The sequence below is a fragment of the Benincasa hispida genome, unplaced genomic scaffold, assembly GCF_009727055.1.
Source record: "Benincasa hispida cultivar B227 unplaced genomic scaffold, ASM972705v1 Contig1182, whole genome shotgun sequence".
Classification (NCBI taxonomy): Eukaryota; Viridiplantae; Streptophyta; class Magnoliopsida; order Cucurbitales; family Cucurbitaceae; genus Benincasa; species Benincasa hispida.
This window is the reverse complement of record NW_024063731.1, coordinates 115,124-138,887: the sequence shown is the minus strand read 5'-3', so window position 1 is coordinate 138,887 and position 23,764 is coordinate 115,124. Positions and strand designations below refer to the sequence as shown.

The following is a 23,764-nucleotide window of genomic DNA, read 5'->3' as shown; positions in this document are numbered from 1 at the left end:
TCTCCAAACAATCAGATGACAACCTAACTTTTAAACTTGAATATTAGTTGAAGATACAAGTCTCTTAGAGATACAAACATTCTTTCAAGACTTCAATTTCAAGAACATCATGCACTTCACTTTCTCACATCAAGCATATACATTGAATAGAGAGAGAATCAGAGATCCTGTACTCAAGTTAAACAACATCTGCATCAAATCAACATAACACACAAGTTAAACTCTAGGAAACATGTTTCTCTTTAAACGTACTCAAGTTAAACAACATCTGCATCAAATCAACATAACACACAAGCATATACATTGACACGTCCGATGGAACATCTCTACCTCTCATCTTTCCCACATCATCATCCAAGTTCAGTGATGACACTAAAGAAAGCGTCATCCAAAACCACTGCTGCAAGTGACGCTTACAAGTGACTTGTCACCTACAGTTGGTCAAAGAAAACCATCTAAGAGCACGAACAATGTCGTCAATATTACATCAATCACTTTGGAAAAATGAAATCAAAGGCACCAATAATTTTTAGAGAGTGTTGCAAAGATATCTATGGTCATTAATACGAATCCATTCAGATTTTCCTCCAAAGAAAAAGAAATAAAATTTGAAAAGAAACATGATGGAGGCAAGAGGCATCACCTAAATATTAAAACAAGACAGGAAAACATTTACCCATTTCCTGACTCTGATGTTGCCAACATGCTAGAACAACTACTAAAGAAGCAAATTATTCAGCTGCCGAAATGCAAACGATTAGAACAGTTAGGAAAAATAGGCGATCCAAACTACTATAAGTATCACTTAGTTGTTAGCTGTCCAATTCAAAAGTGTTATGTACTAAAAGAGCTAATTCTAAGGTTGGCTCATGAAAAGAAGATTCAGTTATATCTCAAAGAAGTGGCTCAGATAAATCACGCGATAGTGGTCTTGACTTCAAGGGACCATATTTTATGATCAAACCTAGTTTAATTTGGGACCTTCGAGCATATAGTTGTTAGGTTCCAACATAAGATTCTAATGATAGACTCTCAACACAAAGATGAGTCTATTGAAAATGATGATGAATCGTGGATTTATATAATTTGTTGGAAAAGAACATAGTTAAATTCTACCCAAAAGTAGTTGTGCTCCCATCAAAATTATAGAAGAAGAAGAAAGAGACAAAAAAAGAAAGGAAAGAAGAAAGTGTAGAAGCTTAAGCAAGTTCATGAGGAAAATGAGGGTTTTTCTATACATTGACGACTTGTAACTTTCGCCGAATTTCTCTCCAAGAAACTTCCATGATAGATGTAAACGATAAAAATGATGTTTTTCTATGAATGCATATGTTGCACTATGAATGTGAATAATTCAAGTTCTTGTTCCCGACAATGGCGCCAAAAACTTGTAAACGATAAAAATGATGTTTTGCTATGAACGCTTATGTTGCACATGAATGTGAATGATTCAAGTTCTTGTCCTTGACAACAGCATCAAAAACTTGTAATATTGATTTTGTATATATCTTTAACTAATGTGTTGCTTATGAATGAATATGAATATGATGATGCTCTATGCGCTCAAGTTCTTTGCATTAAAGATATTGTTGCGATACTACGATCTATGTGTATGTGTTGATAGTAATATGCTTCGTAGTATGCGATGATGTAGTGCGTGTCACAAATTTTTTTACGCTGGAACCAAGTATGATTCTAATACAAGTTTCTTAGAATGACCTGAGGTCGAACATGGGGATTGTTGTTGTTTAGATGTGATACTAGTGTGGTAAATGCGACTAGTTTATCATAAAGAATAAAGAATTTGGTTTGTGTAGAAAAGTAAATTGCGATGAAAATAAATTGCGTTGAAGTAAATTGCAATGATAAAATAAATGACTAAACTACTAATGATATAGGTTGAGGACTGGCTGTGAAGTTGTACAAAATAATCTAATGAATGTGGTGGCAAGTCTTGTGAATGAATTCGAAAAAGAATGAGTTGAGGGAGAGGACATCGCAAGTTCGTCAATCCTGTTAAGGATGCGACTGAGGTTCTGCTTTCCCTTGGCTTACACCTTTCAATTATTGGTCGTGTTCCCATATGTCTATGGTGAAACGGGGATGAACGTAATGAACGCAAGGTTGTTCCATCTCTGGAAATACTTATTGCTTTAGTTAACGCATTCTTCCAACCCTCTCTCGATAGGCGGAATGACATCTTCACTTTTGCTCTTACAGGTAAATATGTCCTCAAGCATGTTTTAGCTAAACTCACTCATCTACCTTAACAAGGATTAACTGACACGCTTAATTCTTCCCCTTTACCCAGGGGATTAAGGACACAAGATGGAGAAAACGGATGATAAATGTATGGAAAGGAACAGAGAGATGATAATGATGACGATAATGATATTTAAATCTAAAGATCAGCGTTTGATACATGATTTGTGAATGAAAGATTAAAGAAATATGAACACAGTAGATGAATGAAAGAATGGATACAAATACAGAAAGCGTGTCAATGTCTTAACACAGATCCCGATCGGAGACATTGTGCATGCCGGCATGTGGATGAAATGGAGTGGAAAGCTTCCCTCTCAGGCTTGCTTTCCAGATCGAAGTGAGCTCTTGCACAGAGCTTCTTCTTCGGGAATGGAAAGAGTTTCTTGCTCAGAGACTCACCTTTCAGCCTTATCTCGTCGTTCTCCCGAATTTTCTCTGTAATGTCTCTTTAGACCAGCCTTCTTAACAATGAATTTGAGGAAGCTTTTTATAGACCTTGACTCTCTGTGTTGGTGGTCCTACTGTGTAATTCTGATAATTCGTACCATGGCATAATGGAAAAGTCCGTTCTACTCCACGATCAATTTGTCAGAATCGTACAACAGAAAAACTGTACACTTGTCAGGATGTTCCACGAATGCATTTCTCTTCACATCTTCGATCGATCGCCGCATGTGGTGTAGTTGTTTTGATCTATTGTTGATCACCACATGCGGTGGAAATACGTTGATCGCTTGAATCCATGATCGATTGTCGCATGCGCTGCAATTGCGTTGATCTTTCGTTCTTGATCGATTGTCGCATGCTGAGAAGATGCGTTGTTCATTTTTGTCCTCGAGCAATTAACACATGCGGTGACCTATTTCCTGAAAAACAAAGACTTGGACATTCCATTTCGCTATCGCAATGGGGTTAGTAGGTATGTTCATGACACTTTATAATTTTCGTATTTCTAAGCTAATTCTTATACTATCGACGCAACTTTTCCTTCTTTTTGCCGCATAATCTAAATAAAACAACATAAATAACTTGTATTTCTACAAGTTATCAAACCCCCAAATTTAGATATATGCTTGTCCTCAAGCATATCTTCGACTAAGGCAATTTTGCTCAACTCCCATCCTAACTTTTCGTTGATCGGCTACTCCGAATGCTCTACCTCTACAAAATTACTCAACAACGCAAGTTTCTTCAATCCTTTAACAATTCATCAACATGCTCTACTTTATTCTTATCTCAAACAAACCTCTACCCAAAGTTCCCTTCTAGTTTTGAGAAGAATGTTTTACCTCTTTTTGCAAAAACAACGAAGTGCGTCTTTATGCGGTGGCATGGTTTGCTCATTATATAGAGAATGTTGATCATGGTTAGACCCTTCATTTTGTCTTGCTCCCACGGGTGTCATGCAACCATCCATCTTCGGTTGTATACCAATCTCAACTTTGACTCTTGATCCTCAGCCAAGTTTTACTTTTGCTTGTCAGAGGAGTTGTCTCTTTTATCCTTATTTTCTCTTTTTTTCTTTCATATTGCGTCGATCCTAGAAACCTACCTTCGTTTTGTCTTGCTCCCATGGGTGTCATGTGAACATTCAACTACGAGCAGGTTTCTTTCACGACTTAACTCTTATCAGGTTGGGATTTTCCCTTACCCTAACATTGGAATTTTTATGATTTTTTTTTGGATAATAATGAACGCATTTGCCTGATATGACCACATCCGCTTGATCACATCTGCTCAGACCTTCCTCACCCCCAAATTTAGAGATATGCAAGGTTCTCATTGCGTTGTTTTGGACAAAAAGACAAAACACTTAGTCAAAATTTTGAAAAGAAGGTTTGAGCAAAGTCTTGAAATAGAGAAGGCAAAGTAAAGCTATTGCGATGAATTGTCTAAGTGTTAGTCAGAGAATGCAATGAACAAAGAATTCTGCTAAGGGAAGTATACTACTCATCATGGCAGCACAAATAAACAACGCAAAATAAAAGACAAGAATTACCGTAATAATTGAAAAAGGATGATAAGTAAAGAGGCTAACGCATATGGAAACAATAATTACTCTGTTATATAAAATTTGACTAAGTATACAAAGAATTATAAACATCGCAACAAAAAATTGTAGCATGTGCAAAAGAATACAAGGTATAACTTCTATATAAAAACATGAATGGCCGCAAAGAAAAAAATAACAAAATTGCGGAGAAGGTGGCACACCCCCAAATTTAGAGTTACAGTGAAGGAGGAGCTCATTGAGGCGCATCTTAAAATTGCAGAGGTTGCTGTAGATGGGGAGGCACTGATGTTTGAGGTTGCACTGAAGTTTTGGCTTGCGTCGTCGTCGTCGTCGTCATCATCATCATCATCCATAGGTTTTTCAAATGAAGATCTATTATTGGGATGAAATCATCATAGTAGGCCTTTATTCATCTTAACATATGTTCGTGACAGAGGGTTGTCGGGGTTTTTATTGATGATGGATCAGTCATTAACATAATGCATAAGTCAATATAAAACAATTAGGAATCTATATGGAATAATTGTCAAATAGGAATTTGGTAATTCAATGCTTTAACCAAGGCGCTGAACGAGCGATCAATATGATACGTTTGGAACTCATTATTGGTGACTTGAAGACTAATACATTGCTCTATGTTATAGATTCAAAGATCACTTACAAGTTGTTATTGGTTCATCCTTTGATTCTTGGAAATGGAGTGATAACTTCAACACTATATCGATGTTTCAAGCTTTTTCAAGATGGTATTATGAAAGTTAAAGTAGGCTCTAACCTATTTCAAGAAGTTGAGTCCCACTTCACAAAGACAAAGATTAACTTGAGAAGCTATAGCATCAGTGAAACAATACCTGCAAGATTCCTATAATAAAAAGCAGGGATAAACTTAAGTCAACCCCAAGTAGATGCAAGAAATGAGTCAAGGGAAGAGGCAAACAAGTGCTTCCAACTCTCAGAAGAGTGACATATCAACTAGCCTTGTGTAGACTAAAATTTTAAAAGATGATGAGAAACATCTAAGTCCTAAGATCTAGTTCTAGGTTCCTTTGTCAAGACTGATACGAGCCCAAGTGTACGCTCAAGTCATAGTATAGTAAAACGATCTGAAAGGATCGAGTATCGTTGTTAGGATTCAAATGATGGTTTGTTTATCAACCATAAAATAGTGTCAATTTTAGCTAGGGATTGAAAACTGAATTTGAATTTTTTGATTTTGAAAGAAATAATTAAAACTAAAGACGGGTGCAAAAATTCAAGAAATAAAGTGTTATAGGGTATGGATTTAATTACATACTTCATCAAGTAACACCTAAGTTATTCATGGAATATTGTCTAAAAAATATGATTAGGATCGAATCCCATAGTGGAAGAAAGTGATCACTTTTACTTTGATTTTATTTTGAATTCATATTATAGAAAAGAAGAATAAACAAACATACATTAATTGAGTTTTACAGATTAAGCATGAAAATATAGGGAATAATAAATTACCTTTGAAGATCACTTCTTTCTTCTAACAAACATGTCTTCCCTCAGCAACGGATCTCCTTAAAAGTGTACATGCATGCATCCAAAATGTCTTCCCTACTATTCTTTGACAAGGATTGATTGATGGGAACCTTGTTGAAAGAGGGAATTTTTATGCAAAGACTTTTTCTCTGTGAATTTTGAGAGTGAGCTAAAACATGAGAGAAAGGGAGAGCAATTTAAGGAAACATGTTGTTAGGATTTGTGTCCTAAAGCCTCATAATTAATTAGTTATTAATTTACTTATTAATTATGAAATATTAATTTATCCATTAATTAGAAAAATCCAAGGATATTGTTGTAGTCTTGAATAGTATGTAGTTTACATACAAGGTGGACTATGTTCAAGAAATAACATAAGAGGTCTATATGTTGGGTACCTTATCTTGATGATACTACAAATATGGCTCATTTTGTAATAATTACAAATGGTTTGATCCAAAACTTTCATGTGGAGACATGTGAGTTGGGGTATCCTATACAAAGAGTTTGTATAAGACTGAATTGCGAAATATGTAATCTCGCTTTGTAAATGGGAACTCAATAAACCTACTATTTTGGGGATTTGACTAAATGGGGAGTTGAAACATAACTTTACAAGATGGAATTGGAATTGAATCCTTTCTACATAAATGGTAAGTAGATGAGTAATTCCCTTTAACTATTGGTTTCAGGTTTTAAACAAGAGGCCTCATCACTCGCCGACCCGAAAGGGAATTAGTTTATAGTTGAACCATAAAAATCGTGAATTAGAGGAATTAATGGTACTTAAGGAAAAGATGTAATTACACGGGTAAAACGGACACTTGACCCATACGTAATTATGAATAACTTGTGCAAGATTGACTTGCTTATATTGATTATATCCATGGACACAACTTGTCCTAAGTTACATAAAAGTCCAACTATGGGTCTATAGTGGTTTTCCCTATAGTTAAACAATGAAGGTCAATTTAATTAAAGAGTTTAAAATTAATCTTCGATCATTGGAGCTTATAATATGTAAGTCTACAAGGTCTCCTTGCTAGCTCACCACGAGGATCAAATATAATTGAATGGAAATTTTGAAGAGTTCAAATTTTTTAGGAAAAATATTAATTGTATTGGATATAACTAATACATGATTTATTATAAAGTTTATTTGAAGGAGATTCAAATTATGACCATGTAATTTAGAGAATTATTTAATTTGAATGAGATTCGAATTAAAAAGGTAATGAGAGACTTAATTTACTTGAATATGATTCAAATAATTAATTATTTAATTTGGACGAGATTCAACTTAAAGGGGTAATGTATAGAATAAATATTATTTAAAACCTTATCATATGAGATATTAACTGGGTAAATATTTATTATTGTTGGAAATAATCAAATATTTAATTTAAAATCTTCGCAGAAGGGTTATCCTAATAGGATTAGAAGTAACCCTACAGAGTTCTATAAATAGAGCCTTAGGGAGCCTATATGGAACATACACTACAACACAATCTCTACAGCTATTCTATAGAGATTTTTCCAAACAAAAGTTCTCCCAGTTTTTAGATAAGACTTTTATGAAAAATTTTCTTCCCCATAGATCTCACAAAAAGAGCAAGACTTCAAGGAGAAAATTACTTGTTCAAGGAGATATTTTTACTGTAATTGTCGATTAGCAAAACTATGCTACTTAACCTTTCCTTCTAGTTTTAGTATTTTTAATTTTTTCAAGAAATCAAATAAGGCAATCACACGCTTCACCAAGATTCAATTCCCTTTAGATGTGAGTGGTCCCCACTCACACAACCTCTCCACTCCATTGCAATGTAGGAAAGTTATGAATTTAATTTAATTTAATTTATTTAATTAATTAATAATTAAATTAATTTTTTATTTATTAGTTAAATAAGTCATATTTAATTAAATATATATTTGAATCATGATGAATAGTTTTAATATGAATCTCTCACTATTATATAATATTTAAATCTTATTTAGATATATATAAACTTCTCATATTGTATGGTTTAATTTTGAATCTCATTTAAAATAAGTTTCTTTTAAATTTTAATATATTTATATACAATATACTAATTGTATTATATACAACTAACATAAACTCCATTATCCATTTGAACATTTAAAATTCTTTCAAAACTATTAGTACTATTTTACTGTTATGAGCTAGTAAGGGGACCAAATGGACCTACAAATTATAAGCTCCAATAATGTAAAATCTAATCAACTAAACTCTTTAATCAGATAAATCAACATTCATTAACTATGGGGAAAAACACAATATATCCATAGTTGCACTCTTATACATTGTAGAACATCTTGCATCCGTGGATATAACCATTATAAGTAGGTTGATCCTTCACGAGTTGTTCGTAATGATAATAGTGTCAATTTATTGTTTGACCCTGGTAATTACCTTTTTATCCTTAAGCATAATTGATCCTCTAATGAAAAATATATTTATGGTCCAACTATAAACCAAGTCCCTCTTGGACAAGTTAAAGGTTCGGGTCAGGCCATATTGTTCAAGTCTCAGGGTTAGTACATAAGAGAACTACTCATCTACTTTTCTAAATGGGAAAGAGTGAATTTCATTTTGTGAAATTACATTCCCAGCTCCTTGAAACGCACTCTAAAAGTGCATTCCATGGGTTTAGAAATTAGTTAGTTTTATGCATTATATGAGATCTTTGATGCTTTTTACGTTCAATTGTAGAAAATCAAGCAACTGGATCATAACAAGCAATTTTTGAGGACTAAATGCCAAAATTCCAAGGGTATAAAGGAAGGTCAAAACTTTGACCTAGGGCAATGATCAAGGATAGAAAAGTGGAAAAAAGGTGAAGATTAAAGGTAGGACAGCATCACAGGAGTGTTGCAATGTTGTCCAACAATGTTGGAGACATGACACATTTACAAAATAAGTCAACATCACAAAGTTTCCTTGCACCGTTGCGACGCTATGAATGGCTGAGGCGTGTTAAGTTTAAATTAACGTCAGTGTTGCAACACTGCTAGTACTGCCTATAAATGCAGTGCTGCACTGAATTGAACTAGGGAGACAAGTTAGGGTTGAATTTTGAGAGCGTAATCGATATTTCGGCGAGGCCTCCTTGAGAAGAGTAATTCTGAACAGAGGCGACATCTTGGAGCTTCAAAGGATCGAAGACTTAAATAGTTTATTGGGTTGTGATTTCGCACTCGAGGACGAGAGTCAAGAACTCAACTTGCATCTTTTTCCCTCATTTACTTTATGTTCCTTTGTGTTTAGAAACTTCGTGAATGGTCTATGCTTGTGTTGTAACCATGAGTGACTGATTTGTGTTTCTAGGGTTTTGATCTAGTTTTATGGATTGCTTGAACTGAATTGATTATTCTTAGATTTGATTCATGAATTTTTGACATGCTTTTTCTTAATGCTTGCAAACAATTTGAGAAATAGGGCTGACTACAAAGAGTATATCAAGTCCAATAAGAAGCCAAATTAATGTACTAAAGAAGACAGGCCCACTGAAAATAATAAAGGGCCCAAATGTATTAGGCTAGCAAAAACTACAACAGAAAAGCTTGTCTCCAATTCATCTACATCAAATTTTCCACTCAATTGCATTCTCCATCTTCTCTATTGAAGGTCAATTGCTACATGAATTTCATTAGTTCCACTCCTAAAATAATCAATCACTAAAGTAATAATTTTGTAAATAAAAGCCTTTGAGATAAAATTGGGCAAGAAACTCATGGAAATTCCATCCCCATTGAGTAGATTTAAGAAATAGAGAAGAAATTAAAGGCAAAGAACGGACGAATACCAACCTTTTTTTAGACGTGTAATGGTGAATGACACACAAACTCCCTAGTTTTAGATGAAGGCAAATGAATGATGAAAAACCTCCTAGTTTCAAATGAACGGTAGGCGAACGATGAATGAGTTCGCCAGTTTTAGACGAATGGTGGATGAATGTTGAACAAGCTCCTCTGACGATGATGAACAACATATTTCCTTTCTTTAAGATGAACGGTGGACTGGGTAAAAAAAATGGAAACTCACCTGCGTTGAATGAAATTTTCATCCCATCAAGCAACATAGTCATGATAAAATAATTTTTTATCGCTTAACGATAGCGATGATTGGGTGTTAATCGTTGCACTTTTGTGACTTTTTTCATTTTGTCGCATAGTTACAGACGAAAATCAGATTTCGTTGCATTATTCTAAAATAATCGCTAATAATTAATCGCTAAAGGCCTGATTTTTTATAGTGTACCAAGATAAGACATCCAATCTTATCTATATACTATAAATCTTTAAGTTATTACTTGAACATGATCTACTTGTATGTCAACCACATACCGTTCAAGTTTCATTAAATAACCTTTCGTTTATTGGATTTTAGTTACGCAATTCTAAAAAAATTAATAAATAAAAACTAATTTATTGGTAATTAAAATGTTTAGAAAAAGAAAAACCACGAGCAACGACATTGAAAATGTGTTTAATTCAGGGTTATTCCTTACTTTAATGTGTTTATTTTGTTCTTTTACAGTTTTCGGATGTCTAAAAGGTATGACCGACCTTTAAAAGGAAAATAGGGCTAAAATGGACCAATTCAGAGCATAAACATATCAATGGGAGATAAAGAACCAAAATTACAAAAATGCCCTTGAGGGAGTAGGACAGCAGCGCAACAGCGTCTTGACCGGTGCATTTTCCCAAAAGCATTAGTTTTCAGAATGTGAGGCAATGTCTTGACACTATGTACTTCGATGGAGAAGACGAACGTGCGAAGCGCTAGTGCGTTGCGCTTTGATAAGGGGAGTCCTCTGCCCTCTAGCATCACAGCGGCTGCACGATTCTTTAAATATAAATTTTTACCGTTTCGGATTACACCATTTTTCCATTTCCAACTCTGTTTTTTTTTTCTTCTTCACTGTAAACTCTTTATTTTACTGAATTAGGTCACCATCAAGCTTAATTTCCTTGTATTTCGTGAAGATTGGAGGATAGGTAAGTGTCTAGTTTTGGTTAGAGGTCTACTTCTATTTCTTTGTGAACTTTTGAGATTTACGGATGAATTCTTCTGTGTAATTTTGCGGTCTTCAATCTATTTCATGTGGGATTATCGAACATATTAGCCATGCTTAATGGATTGAAGTTGTTTCTTTTTTACAAGGCTTACGGTTTCTCGTTCGTTCTTTAGCATTTCCTTTTGTGTATAACCCGGTCGTTCCAGGATCAAAGTTTATTGTGTTTTGCACAGATAAGCCAGAAAGAGAGGAGACTCAGACGAGAAACGAAGGAGCGAAGAGCTCAAAACAAAGAACTCCGTGAAAAAGGCACATCTGACGAAGAAGAAGAGATGATGGCGTAGTCAGAGGAGCGTATTCCTCGGGAATTAGTGCCCTCTAACCTGTCTCAACAATCAATTTGCATCACGTGTCCAAAGACTATAGGTACTTTCGAACTTAAGATTTTTTCAATCCACTTAGTTCCTTCTTTCTATGGCCTTCCAGGCGAGGACACACACAAGCATTTAAAGAAATTCCACATTGTTTATAATGATACACCATCCTCATGGTGTCACAGAAGAGCAACTAAATATGAGGGAAATCCTCTTTTCGCTGAAGGATGATGCGAAAGATGGGCTCTACTACTTGCCATTTGGGAGCATCACAAAGGTACGTTAATAAGTTCTTCCCTGCGTCATAGGCCACAAGGGTCAGAAAGGAGATTTACAGCATCCTTCAGTGTCTGGAAGAGTGGCTGTACAAGTAGGAGGAGAGTTTCAAGCACCTCTATGTTGGGTTTTCTCACCACCAGATCTCATATCAATTTCTCATTTAGTACTACTATGAGGGGTCGTTATAGTAGGACAAGATTAACATTGATGCAGTTGCCAACGAAGCTATGGGGAACAAGACTCCTACGGAGGCTAAAGAGATGATTTACCTTGATGGCAGAGGATGCGCAACAGTGTGGAAGAAGAAACCGCATCAATCAACCTGTTTCTTAAGAGGTAATTGAGCTCAAACCTGAAATTGTTGAACTAACTACATTGGTTAAACAGGCTTGTTTGGCAAAGGCACAAGCCAGGAGCCAAACTATGGTGGAAACTAGCAAGAAGCTCAGGAGTACCCCTGGAGAACGTGGTTCAAAGCTTGGCAGATTCGACCTTGAAGCTTAAGTACAACCAAGAGACGTTCCAACAAACAACTACCATCCACATGCAGAGTATGGCCACTTAGATCTCCAAGTTAGCCAGCGCCAATAATAGATTGGATACTCAATACAGGAAGCTTCCTTTCCAGCGTAACATGCGTAATGTCAGTGAGATAATGGTAGTGAGCTATAATGAGGTTTCCTACCCTCCTATTTCTGAACTAGTGAATGAGCCAGTAGAGTTCAAACAAGAAGATGTTGAGGAAAAGTCTAAAAGACAAACTAGAAGATGTGGGTAAGTTTCGATCCACCTTTTAATTTGAATGCTTACATTTCTCGTGATCATTTTTCCAGCAGGTTGACTATTGTTCAGGGAGGTCCGGAGAAAGTGTTTTCGGTTGTGTCTTTAGAGAAAGACAAAAACCCAACAACAAATGGCAAGTGAACGTGGGGTGAAGGTTGAAGACAAGCCAAAAGGATGAAAGACTTTAATCATCCGTCCAAGTAACCTGGTAACCAAATGTGATGATCTAGGTATGTTTTCCTTACCTTGTCTGATATGTAAGATGAAATTTGAACATACCATGCTAGATGTAGGAATAGCTATAAATATAATGCATACATCTGCGTACTCTGAACTTTAGTCACATGTCTTGCATTTGGGTTTATACCCTAAATCTTGTGGTTTGTAATGTATAAATAAAATTTATGTATTTAATAAAATAATGGGTTATTTTATTTTTAGATTTAGACTTGTGTAACTCAATTCAATAAATTAAGATCCAAAGTTATTCAATGTAACTTGAATAGTATGTGGTTAACATGATGGTGGATCATGTTCAAGTAATAACTTAAAAGGTCTATAGTATATGGATAAGGTTGGGTATCTTATCCTCGTAACACTATGGATATGACCCACTTTGTAAGTGTTACAAATGTTGTAAGTGTTACAAACGATTTGATTCAATTCGTTCATATATGGACATGCAAGTGGAGATATCCTATACAAAGAGTTTGTATAAGACCGAACCAAAAATAATTAGTTGCTCTTTGTAATACTCTTGACTGAAGATATTAATATGTCATAGGATGACAATATGAAACTTGGTCTCAATCCCGAGTGAGTTATGGACTCCTACCTTTGAGAGTTTGTCCTCTGTATGGGTAGAAGTGGCCCGAGTCATCAACTCAATAAACATACTATTTTGGGGAATGGACAGAGTGAAGAGCTGGGAACATAATTACACAAGATGGAATTCACTCCAACTTTAGGGTAAGTAGATGAATTGTTCCCTGTTCTGAATCTGGGTCCTGAATAATAGGGTCTCTCCCTCTCAACGGCCCGAGAATGATTTTATTTATAGTTGTTACATAATGTATGTCATATAGTTTAAAATCTCACCTAGGGTAAACATATTCATGCATCATATCTTAATATTAATTTTATTTATATGAATGCATGATTAATTAATTGTTATATTGTATGATAGCATGTAGATGACTTTCATTAGTGATAATATAATTGTTATATTATTTTAATTAAAATGAATATATTCTTTCATTTTTTATGTAATTTTAATTGTATGAATTCAATTGATATAATTTAGATTATATTAATTTAATCAATTTTTATTAAGATGCCAAAATTCGGTCTATTTCTGCTGTTTAGTTATGCATAAGATATATGGATAAATTAATGTTTTATTATATGTTACATAATATATGTCATATAGTTTAAAATCGTAGAAACACATTCATGCATCATGTCTTAATATAAATGTTATATTATATGAATGCATGATTAATTAAGCATGTTCATACATCATATTAGAATATAGTTGTTATATTATATGGTAGCATGTGGATAACTTTCATCAGCGATAATATAATTGTTATGTTATTTTAATCAAAAGGAATATAGATTGAAGCATGACATTAACATAGTAAGAATATGTTATATTCATAATGTTATTGGGTGCATGTTATAACTTTTAATTTCATTAAAATATAAAAGGTATATGTTTAATCTTGTAGAAATTAAAACTTATAATAAAGAGTTGCATGCTAACGTAAGGTTTTAATTGATTTTTAATGTGTTTAATATTTGCTAATTAAAATTTTGCGTTATGAAATCCTAATGAGATTAGAAATACATTGTCTTTTATTTGTTTTAATAGGATTATAATAAAAAAAATAAAAATATTAATAATAAAATTTTGTCTAAACCTTGGCTATGAATGTTCTGTCTATAATTGAGGTAGTTAAGCTGACCATAAGGGAACAACCTTATCTGGGAGCCGACCGGGATGTTAATTAGTCAATAGTTTATTAAGCATACAATAAAGTAGTAAATTTATTAATGTGTTTAATAAACTAAACCTTATTGTTAAACTATCCAATATAAATTTTATTTTGGGCAAATTTAACAACACTTAGATAAATTATTTAACTAGATTTACTTGAGTAAAAACCCCTGAATGTTAAAATACTTAGTGGGAAAAATGATAGATATGATATGTCTATTCTTTTACGTTCTCGAGTAATTCACATAATGAGATTCATGCTTGGTCTCGAGGCGTCCATAGTTGCGTCCTCTAAAGAAAGGTGTTTGCATGTGTCAACATCAAGGTGAATTAGTGAAAGTATTTATAGTAAGTTGTTGAAGGATGTGTGTCAACACATCCCACAGTCTCCATCGTTAGTTAACAACGTGAGATTCATTGACTACCCTACGGTGGCACTTATTATAAATCACCGAAGTATCATTACAAAACAAATGATATTAGGGTTCATTATTGTTTGCTAAAATGTGATTGGATTAGTATTTTTATGTATGGGCATGCAAATGGAAATATCTTGTATAAATAGTTTGTATAACACAAGACCACAAAATAATTAATCTTTCTTTGATACATCACTGACTAAACGGATTAATATTTCATAGGATGAGAATAAATAAATTGATCTCAATCTTGAATGAATTATGGATTCCTACATGTGAGGGCTGGTTGTTTGGATGGTGTTAGCACTCTAAAAGTGCTAATTTCCTTAGCTTAATTCAAGTTCGTTATGAGATTTTACATGTTTATTATGCTATTTTGTAGATAATTGAGCAACTAAGAGACAATATGGACAAAAATGAGTCTAAACAGAGCCTGGAAACATCAACCATGAGAAGAAGAAGAATAATGACCGAGTCTGCCCCTTGGCTTAGTGCAGTCGCGCTTGCTATGCGTTGTGCTCAACGCTCGAACACAGTAGTATGAAAATCAGGAAGCATTGCGACACTACTTGGAGTGTCGTGGCGCTCCGGATATTGATGAGCATGACAGGGCATGCATGCGCTTGAGTGCACTGGCCCGAGTGTAGTAGCTCTTGAAGTAGGTACTACGATATGGCCTAGAGTGTAGTTGCGCTCTCCCTAACCGCAACGGCACTCGACTACTTTTGTATAAGCATTTTGAGCCAAATTAGATTGATCCATCTTAATTTTAGAAGCCTCCACACAAATTTACTCTATATTCCTCACCTCCCAACATTTACCCTTATACCTTTCATTAATTTTGCATATTGTGGCTCAGTTTAGCACATTATGAGTGGCTACGGTAATTGATTTCTAGCTTAGGCATAGGATTAAACTCATGTTTTTTTGTTGAGAGAGTTGTTTATTCTGAATTTATGCTGGATTTTATTGATTCTTGAGACAATTTAATGTTCGATGCTTGTAATTTATTTTTGGCTTGATTAATGATAATATTTTCTTTGCTTTGCTAGAGATGGATATGGCTATTCATGTTAATCTCAATTAGGGCTTGAATTTATGGCTTGATTATAATTAAGTTCAAAATTTCCCTAGGCAATTTCTTTTGTAGCATTCAAAGTCATCTTTCAAGAATCTAATTAATTGGTAATTTAGATTATCCAAATTGCTATTGATTTAGTTTATTTCCCGACACTTGATGTGTGTTGATTAATTAAGCCACTATCAAAACCAGTTAATTGAACACCTAAACTAATTAGCTAAATAATTAGTGCACTAAAGTGATAGTTATGGTTTCCCATGCTAACAAACCAAGAATTAAATTTTGTATGTAGTTATTTCTTAGAGTTCGATGAACAACTAAGAACACGAGCGAAATCCAAATTCCCTAATCTAGGTTCCTGTAATTGAATTTAATTTTCTTTTAAATTACATATTTAAATTCATGCTATTTAAATTTCTCGCAATCACATCCAAACCCTCCGATGGAGAATTCAATTATTACCTAAAATTCTCAAATTCCTAGTGGACGCGATCTGGTCTTGCCACTTATACTACGTTATAGAATGGGTAGTAAAGATTGGAGTTTATAAATAGTATTTAATTATTCGCCTTTTGGGAGTGACACCAAAAAGCTGTTGTATTTTCTACTAGAGATGTTTGCTCCGCTTTCTTGGGAATGTGAATGGCCAAGGAGCCACAGCGAAAAGCTACTATATTGACTATCCAGAGAGGATTGCTCCACTTTTTGGTGTCGCTTTCGAAAGACTACTAATCAACTAAAATTTCTAAACTCTAATCTTTACTATTCTCACTACAGCGTAGTATAAATGGTAAGATTGGGTCATCTCCACAAGAAATCTGAGAATTTTAGCTAACAATTTAATTCGAGCTGACATAGGAGGTGTATGGTGTTGTTATGATTGCAAGGAATTTAAACAGTATCAATTTAAATGTGTAATTTAAAAAGGGAATTAAATTCAATTATAAGAACCTAGTTTAGGGAACTCGGATTTCGTTCATGCTCTTGGTTGTTCATGGAACTCTAAAGATTAATTGCACGAAAGATTTAATTCTTTGTTAGTTAGCATGGAAGACCATAACTTTCACCTTAATGCACTAATTAATTAGTCAACTAATCTAGGTGTTCATTTAACCGGTTACGATTGTGGCCTAATTAATCAAACATACATTAAGCCTAGGGAAATAAACCAAGTCAATAGCAATTTGTATAGCCTAAATTATCAATTGATTAGATTCTTGAAAGATGACTTTGAATGTTACAAAAGAAATTATCTAAGAAAATTTAGTAATTTATTATAAGCAAGCCAAAAATTCAAGTCCTAATTGGGATTAACATGAATAGACACATCTATATCTAGCAAAGCAAAGAAAATATCATCATTGATCAAGTCAAGAATAAATTACAAGCATAGAACATTAAATTTTAAAGAATGAATAAAATCCAACATTAATTCATAATAAACAAGTCTCTCAACCCAAATACATGAGTTTAATACCAAGCCCAATAAAAAATCAAATAAATGTGCTTTAAAAGGAGACAGGCCCACTTAATATAGTAAAGAGTCCAAATGTATTAGGCTAGCAAAACTACAAGGGGAATTGGAGTGTATGTCAGAATTTGAGTTTTCATTATGAAAAATGGCAAAATCGTCTAGGAATAAGAATTATAGCAGCTCATGTGACATGCACATTACCACAAATTTCTAAATCCTTGATTCGCCCTTACCTTGTTCGTAGATGTTGTTGTTTATGAAACTACAAATACCAGTAATTCCAAAACAGAAAACAAGGTCGAGGTATATATACAGGCAATTGATATTTATCAAGAACAACTGTCCTCCTAATTTTCTCATGTAGTTAACATGATCTATATATTTTATTATTATTTTAGATAATATTTAACCATTTTTCGAATTTATCTCACCTTAATAAAATATTCAGATTTTTCTACCAAATTTATATTTGAAATATTCATATATTATTAAAACTTCTTTTATCCATATATTTTATTCAAATCTCTATATTGTTTTTCATAATTGTACACATACATTTTTAATGAATTAGCTATATATTTCTCACATTTTTAATAAATTAGTTGTATATGCTATTTTTGATATTATTTTAACATTTTGGGAAAAGAAATATCACTTCCTAATAAAATGGTCATGCATTGATTGCACAAGAATTAGTTGGATTATTCCTTCATACATTGCCATAACTTTTTTTACTTACACAAATGTTTCATCGATTTAGGTTTTTTGTGATTTCTTTAACAAACTACCGTTTTTGCTATAACATTACATTTGGAGTTTGATTTAAAATAAACAAATCTTTTCTCAATTTTTCCTCTTTTGAAATTTAAATTTATTTTTAATATAAAAATTAGATTTCGATAACTACTTCACGAATTCACTTAAAATAAACCAATCTCATCCTCATTTTTCTTCCCTAATTGATTTAAATTAGCTATTTGTTTTGATTTGATTTAACCACTTTTCGAAAATATTAAGATTTAATCAATATTTAATTTGTTTATCACCATTTGGATTTTAATTTATAATATATCTTTAGATTTTATATTATTTTAATCATTTTTTATTATTCTAAATTTGGATTAATTTTTTTTGTTTTAATTATGATTTTACGGAATATTTTATACATATTATTATCTAATAAACTATATATTTCATTTAAATTTGATCATTTTTTTGTATTTTTTAATTACCTTTTATTCATTATCATTTTATTATATTATTATATCATTAATTTGTATTTTTGACAAACAAACAAGTATTCATTTTTGCAATCTTGCTGTTTTTGCTATATCTCCACAACGAGTTATGCTTTTTCATAGGTTTTTTGGTTGATGATATTATATATACATGTAATTGTAAATAAACGAACTACCTTCTTGAATAAATTATATTTGAATTTATATTTTATTATCAAATTAGATTTTATCTAGCTACTTATGGATTTTTTTTAATTAGAATAAACAAAAATTTAGTATTTTTCCTCTCCAATTTATATTTGAATTTATTTTTTATTATAAATTTGATTTTATCCAACTAACTTTTGATTTGTTTATATGTTTGTTACAAAATCAATTATATCTAGATATTTTTTATTATTTTATATATATTGATATCAAATTAATTTTTTTTCTTCATATTTTCGATGTTTTAAATTTTTCATATACAAATATGTAAAAATGGCTTGTTGAACCTAAAAATAAACATATAAATGAGAATTAAAATTTAAATGGATATATATATTTTTCAGTTTATTATTGTTATTAATATTAATATTAGTAATATTATTATTATCACTATTCTTATTCTTTTTCTTATTCTTCTTCTCATAATTATTATTATTTATTAAAAAAAAATTTAAAAAAAAACCCTAAATCTCATCTTATTCATTTTCCACTTAGCCACCCCCAAAACTTCATTTTCTCCTTTGCAATCTCATGTCTTCAATCGTTGGTTCAACAACTCTTTCTTGAATTCCATCATCTTGGCTAGCTTTTAACGACCACCCTCACCAGGTTGCCAACCTTTTTTTTACTTACACACATGTTTTTTCTTTTGTTTCTACTTTAAACATCATTTTCAACAATGACGTTCTGTGATTGATATTGTTTAAAGTTAGCTTTCAAGATCAAGTGAGTAAAATGGTCACATGGGATGAAGATGATGAGACTCCCTACAACTAGTTTAGTATCAAATGTAATCATACTTCCAATGATCACTTCGTCATTAAGTTGCAATTCCTTCACATATTCACTTGCCAACAACAACTTTACTAGTAAAATCGACTTTGCTCTTTCTCATCTTGGAGAAAGTCTATTGGAGAAAGTTTGTATACATCCATAAGTTTCTAATGACCCTCATCGACTACTCGTCATCTTCACTTGCATAAAGGACCATATTGGAAGATTTTTAATATTTTCATTTGTAGTTAATTTTGTTGTTTTAGGGTAGTTTTGTCATTTACTAATTAGTATTTTTTATTATATAAATTCATTTTTCTATTTTTATAATTTTGAAACTTTTTTTGCCATTTTTCCAAATGAAACTTTAAAATTTGCTATTTCTTTTGTCAGTCCAGATAGTCAAAGTGATCGCTTACTAATATCCTTATACATAATCTCAATTCTACTAGTTTGATTTTCTAACAAATTTTGAAGCACACATTAAAAAATAATAATAATAATAATAATAATAATAATAATAATAATAAAACTTTCATATCTCCCCTTTGTATAATGTTTAAAGAAAATAGTTTTCAGAACTACCCTTTAGAAAGCCGTAAAAGAAATAAGAAAAGGGTTAAAAAGTACTTGGAAGTAATAATTGAGTCTTTCAACTCTAGTTCGTAGTTTCAAATTTCAAACAATTTAGTCCATAAATTTTAATAAATAATAATTCAATTTTTATTATGAAAATCTTCTTCAAATTTAAGCGTCAATTTTTTATTATATAATGATTTAGTTTATATAGTTTATAAATAAATAAAAATTATAAATTTTATTAAATCTTAATAGTAAATTTTCACAATTAGAATTAAATTGTTACGAAACATAAAAAGTACAAAAATTAAGGTCCATGAACTAATTTATCAGTCATCATGTATAAGAAATTTTATTAAATCCTAATAATAAACTTTCGCAACAAGAACTAGATTGTTGCAAACCTTAAAGTACAAAAACTATGATCCGTTCCGTAATTATTTATTTCTTTTTATTAAAAATTAAATTTATTTCCTCATCTTTTCTTATAATGATTTGCATCTTTCTTTAATATAATCTTTAAATTCTTAACCAAATTCCAAAAAACAAAATCAAGTTTTTAAAAGCTACTTTTTTTAGTTTCCAAATTTTAGTTTGGTTTTTTAACCTATGGTAAAATGTAGATAATAAATGAAGAAATATAGAGATAAAAGTAGTATTTATAGGTTTAATTTTCAAGAACAATAAACGAAAAATCAAATGGGTTATTGTTATTTATAAAAGTTCAAAGACTAAATTATTATAAATTTGAAATTACATGAATTAAATTGCTGTCAACTTAAGTTTAGAGACTGAATTGTTAATTTAGAGATAAAAATATTTTTAATTAAGACAAAAAAAAACGTGATTCGATGAAGAAACTACGGTTTGTTTGGCTTATATAATAAACCGACTATTGTCGCTTACCTACTCCTTTAAAATCATTGAACATATAATATTAATATCTATGAAATTAATTCATCCTTGGAATAAAATAATACTAACAATAATAATAATAATAATAATAATTCATCACAATTAACCCAAGGTTATATTTTCCTCCTTAAGTTCCACCGATCCTCCAATGAATAATGGGTTTGTGATCAAATCACTAAATCGAGTCTTCTCAAGCCAATGAGAATGTGGGGTCCCTTGTTCAAGACCTAGAATCAATAAAGAGAATAACCTTTCTATATCCCTAAAAGCGGGTAGAAGTGAATTTCATCTTGCACCTATGTCCCCAACTATCTACCTTGTTTTATATCTGGAATGGGAGACCTATTGAGCCGACGCTGTTGAGCCATCCCTCACCTATGCAAATCTAAAGATAATCCAAAATAAACAGATGTTCATAGTTAGATCAGGATTAACATTTAGTTACCTAGGTCATCGATTTGAAATAGTCAGTCTTAAACAATAAACAACGTTATAAAGTAAGAGTGACTTATTTTTTGGTCCTGGTCTTATACAAATTTATTGCATAGGATGCTTCCACTCGCATGTCTCCACATGAACGATTTAGGATCACATCGTTTGTATTAGATACAAAGTGTGCCACATCCAATAATGTTACTAGGATAAGATACCCAACCTTATTCGTATACTATATACCGTTTTGGCTATTTACTTGCACTTGACCATTTTATGTTTCCGCATAAAGTTCAAGTACTCATGTAATGGCCATGGATCTTAGTTTATTGAATTTAATCTTTGCAAGTGCAATTTACATATTCAATAACAATTTTATTGAATAAGCCTCAATAACATTTTTGTTGCAAATAAAATATGTTTAATATTACAAACTACAAATTTTAGGACATATAACTCAACAAAACTATTTAGCATGTGTGTGTACTACTTTCAAACAATTGACTACTGTTGATTGACTTTTATTTAATATCTTGCTTGAGAGAAAGGGCATTATAATAGGATGTTCTTGCAATTTTATTTCTGTTGGATCTTTTTCTTATATAAGCTTTGCAGATTCTGGTTGGGGTATGCTTTCCTATTTGATGTTGTGCATATTTAAGACCAAGTTGTATTCTTGCTAGGGTTGCCGTTTTGATGTATTTGATTGCTGTTTTTATTTTTTGTGGCGAATGAATGACGTGATCGTGTGTCATTCTTAGAGATTGTGAAACAAGAAGTTTTGTAGATCTTGAGGCTTTGCTCTAGATCGTTATGAAGTATGAATAGCTAATTGAGAATAATTTCTCCATCTTAGGGAGAGCCTAAGGAATCATTATTTGAGAAGAGATTCGCAAACTTAAGGGGAGCCTATGTTCATCAAGTAGAATGGTCTTCATATTTGAAAGTGAAAAGATAGTAGTTGAGAGGGAGTCTCACACTTTGGGGAAGCTTAAGTGGTCGCTTACTAATATACTCGTACTTAGGGGAAGCCTAAGAATATTTGAAAAGGAATCACACTTAGGGGGAGTCTAGGTAAATTATTCATCGTGTTAAGCTATCCCTGTGTTGTTATATTTGCCATTTATTTATACATAAATACAGCTTTGTAATTGCTTGACTTTATTGTAGTAAAAGCATCTTTCCCGCGCACATTGTTTTCGAGACGTAGGTAGTATATCACTGAACTAAGTTACCAAACTTTGGGTTTCGTCTTTTGAAGTTTATCTTGATGCTTTATTGTTTGTCTTTGAAATTATTGGAACATTGTGAAAAACACGTTTATACATTGGGTTAGATAACCATAATTTCACCATATGAGTGTTATTTCCCTTATTTAGAACGTTTAGCTGTTGTACTGCTTTTTAAAAATTTAACATACTCTTGTAAAGAAAAGATGCAAGCCGAATAATATTAACCAAAATTCATTCAATAACTTTCTTCATTTCAAGTTCTTAACTTTCGCTATATTCGATTATCAAGTTAATTATTAAAAGGAGAAGAGTAAAAACATAATTAATTTATGTTCTGATAACCATCTAATTATCAATAGTTTGGGGGGTTTATTGCTAAAGCATTTTTATAGTTAAATTTGTGTGACCTAACAACTTCAAATTATGAGGTGTCTCTAATTTTCATGCACATGCTGCTTCGTGGCAGATTGATCTTTATAATTTTCTCTAGATTTTTTATTTTCGTTGTCTTAGTTTTTTTTTTGGATATTTTGTTTTTTGTGTGTTCCCCGACTTATGAGGTTTTTTTTCCTAGTTGGTTTGTTTGTTTTTCCTTTTGGGTTGTCTTTTTATTATGGTTATATTTGTTTCGTCTGTGCGCTGTTTATATAGGTGGTTTATTTGTTGTGGTGTCTTGATCTCAGACTGTGAGATCCCTCTTGTTGTTGTATATTAATATTATCTATTAAAACAAAAATTTGAGATGAAATATCTTCACAAATAAATTTCTATTATAAAAATTCAAAATCTAAATTATTACAAATTTGAAAATATATGAACTAAATTGATTTCGACTTTAACTTTAGGGACTAAATTATTAATTTATTGGAAGTTTACAAACTATTTTTAATTAAGGAAAAAGAAAAACATGATTCAAAGAAGAAACTACGGTTTGATTGGCGTATTTTAAACCAACTCTTGTCGCCTACCTGCTCCTTTAAAATCATTGAACAAATAGTATAATGTCATCAAAATAATTAATCGTTGGATTAAAATAATAATAAAAAACAATAATTATAATAATAATTCATCTCCTGCAGGAGTTTCATAAAAGGGGGAAAGCATTGGGGATTTGTTGTATGTGGATGTGTTCTTTAAATTACCAAATCTAT

The 23,764-nt window shown here is 32.0% G+C and overlaps 1 long non-coding RNA gene across 4 annotated transcripts; it reads left to right on the top strand.

The window, feature by feature from the left end:
- Positions 1 to 10,526: 10,526 nt before the first annotated feature.
- LOC120068834 lies at positions 10,527 to 15,584 on the top strand. 4 transcript variants are annotated; one of them, XR_005479370.1, is made up of 6 exons: positions 10,527 to 10,807; positions 11,061 to 11,253; positions 11,387 to 12,254; positions 12,333 to 12,493; positions 13,048 to 13,232; positions 15,064 to 15,584. It is a non-coding gene; the product is annotated as an uncharacterized LOC120068834 (long non-coding RNA). The 4 variants fall into 4 exon arrangements; XR_005479371.1 differs by having other exon boundaries at positions 12,317 to 12,493; XR_005479368.1 differs by having other exon boundaries at positions 11,387 to 12,493.
- The last annotated feature ends 8,180 nt before the right edge of the window (positions 15,585 to 23,764 follow it).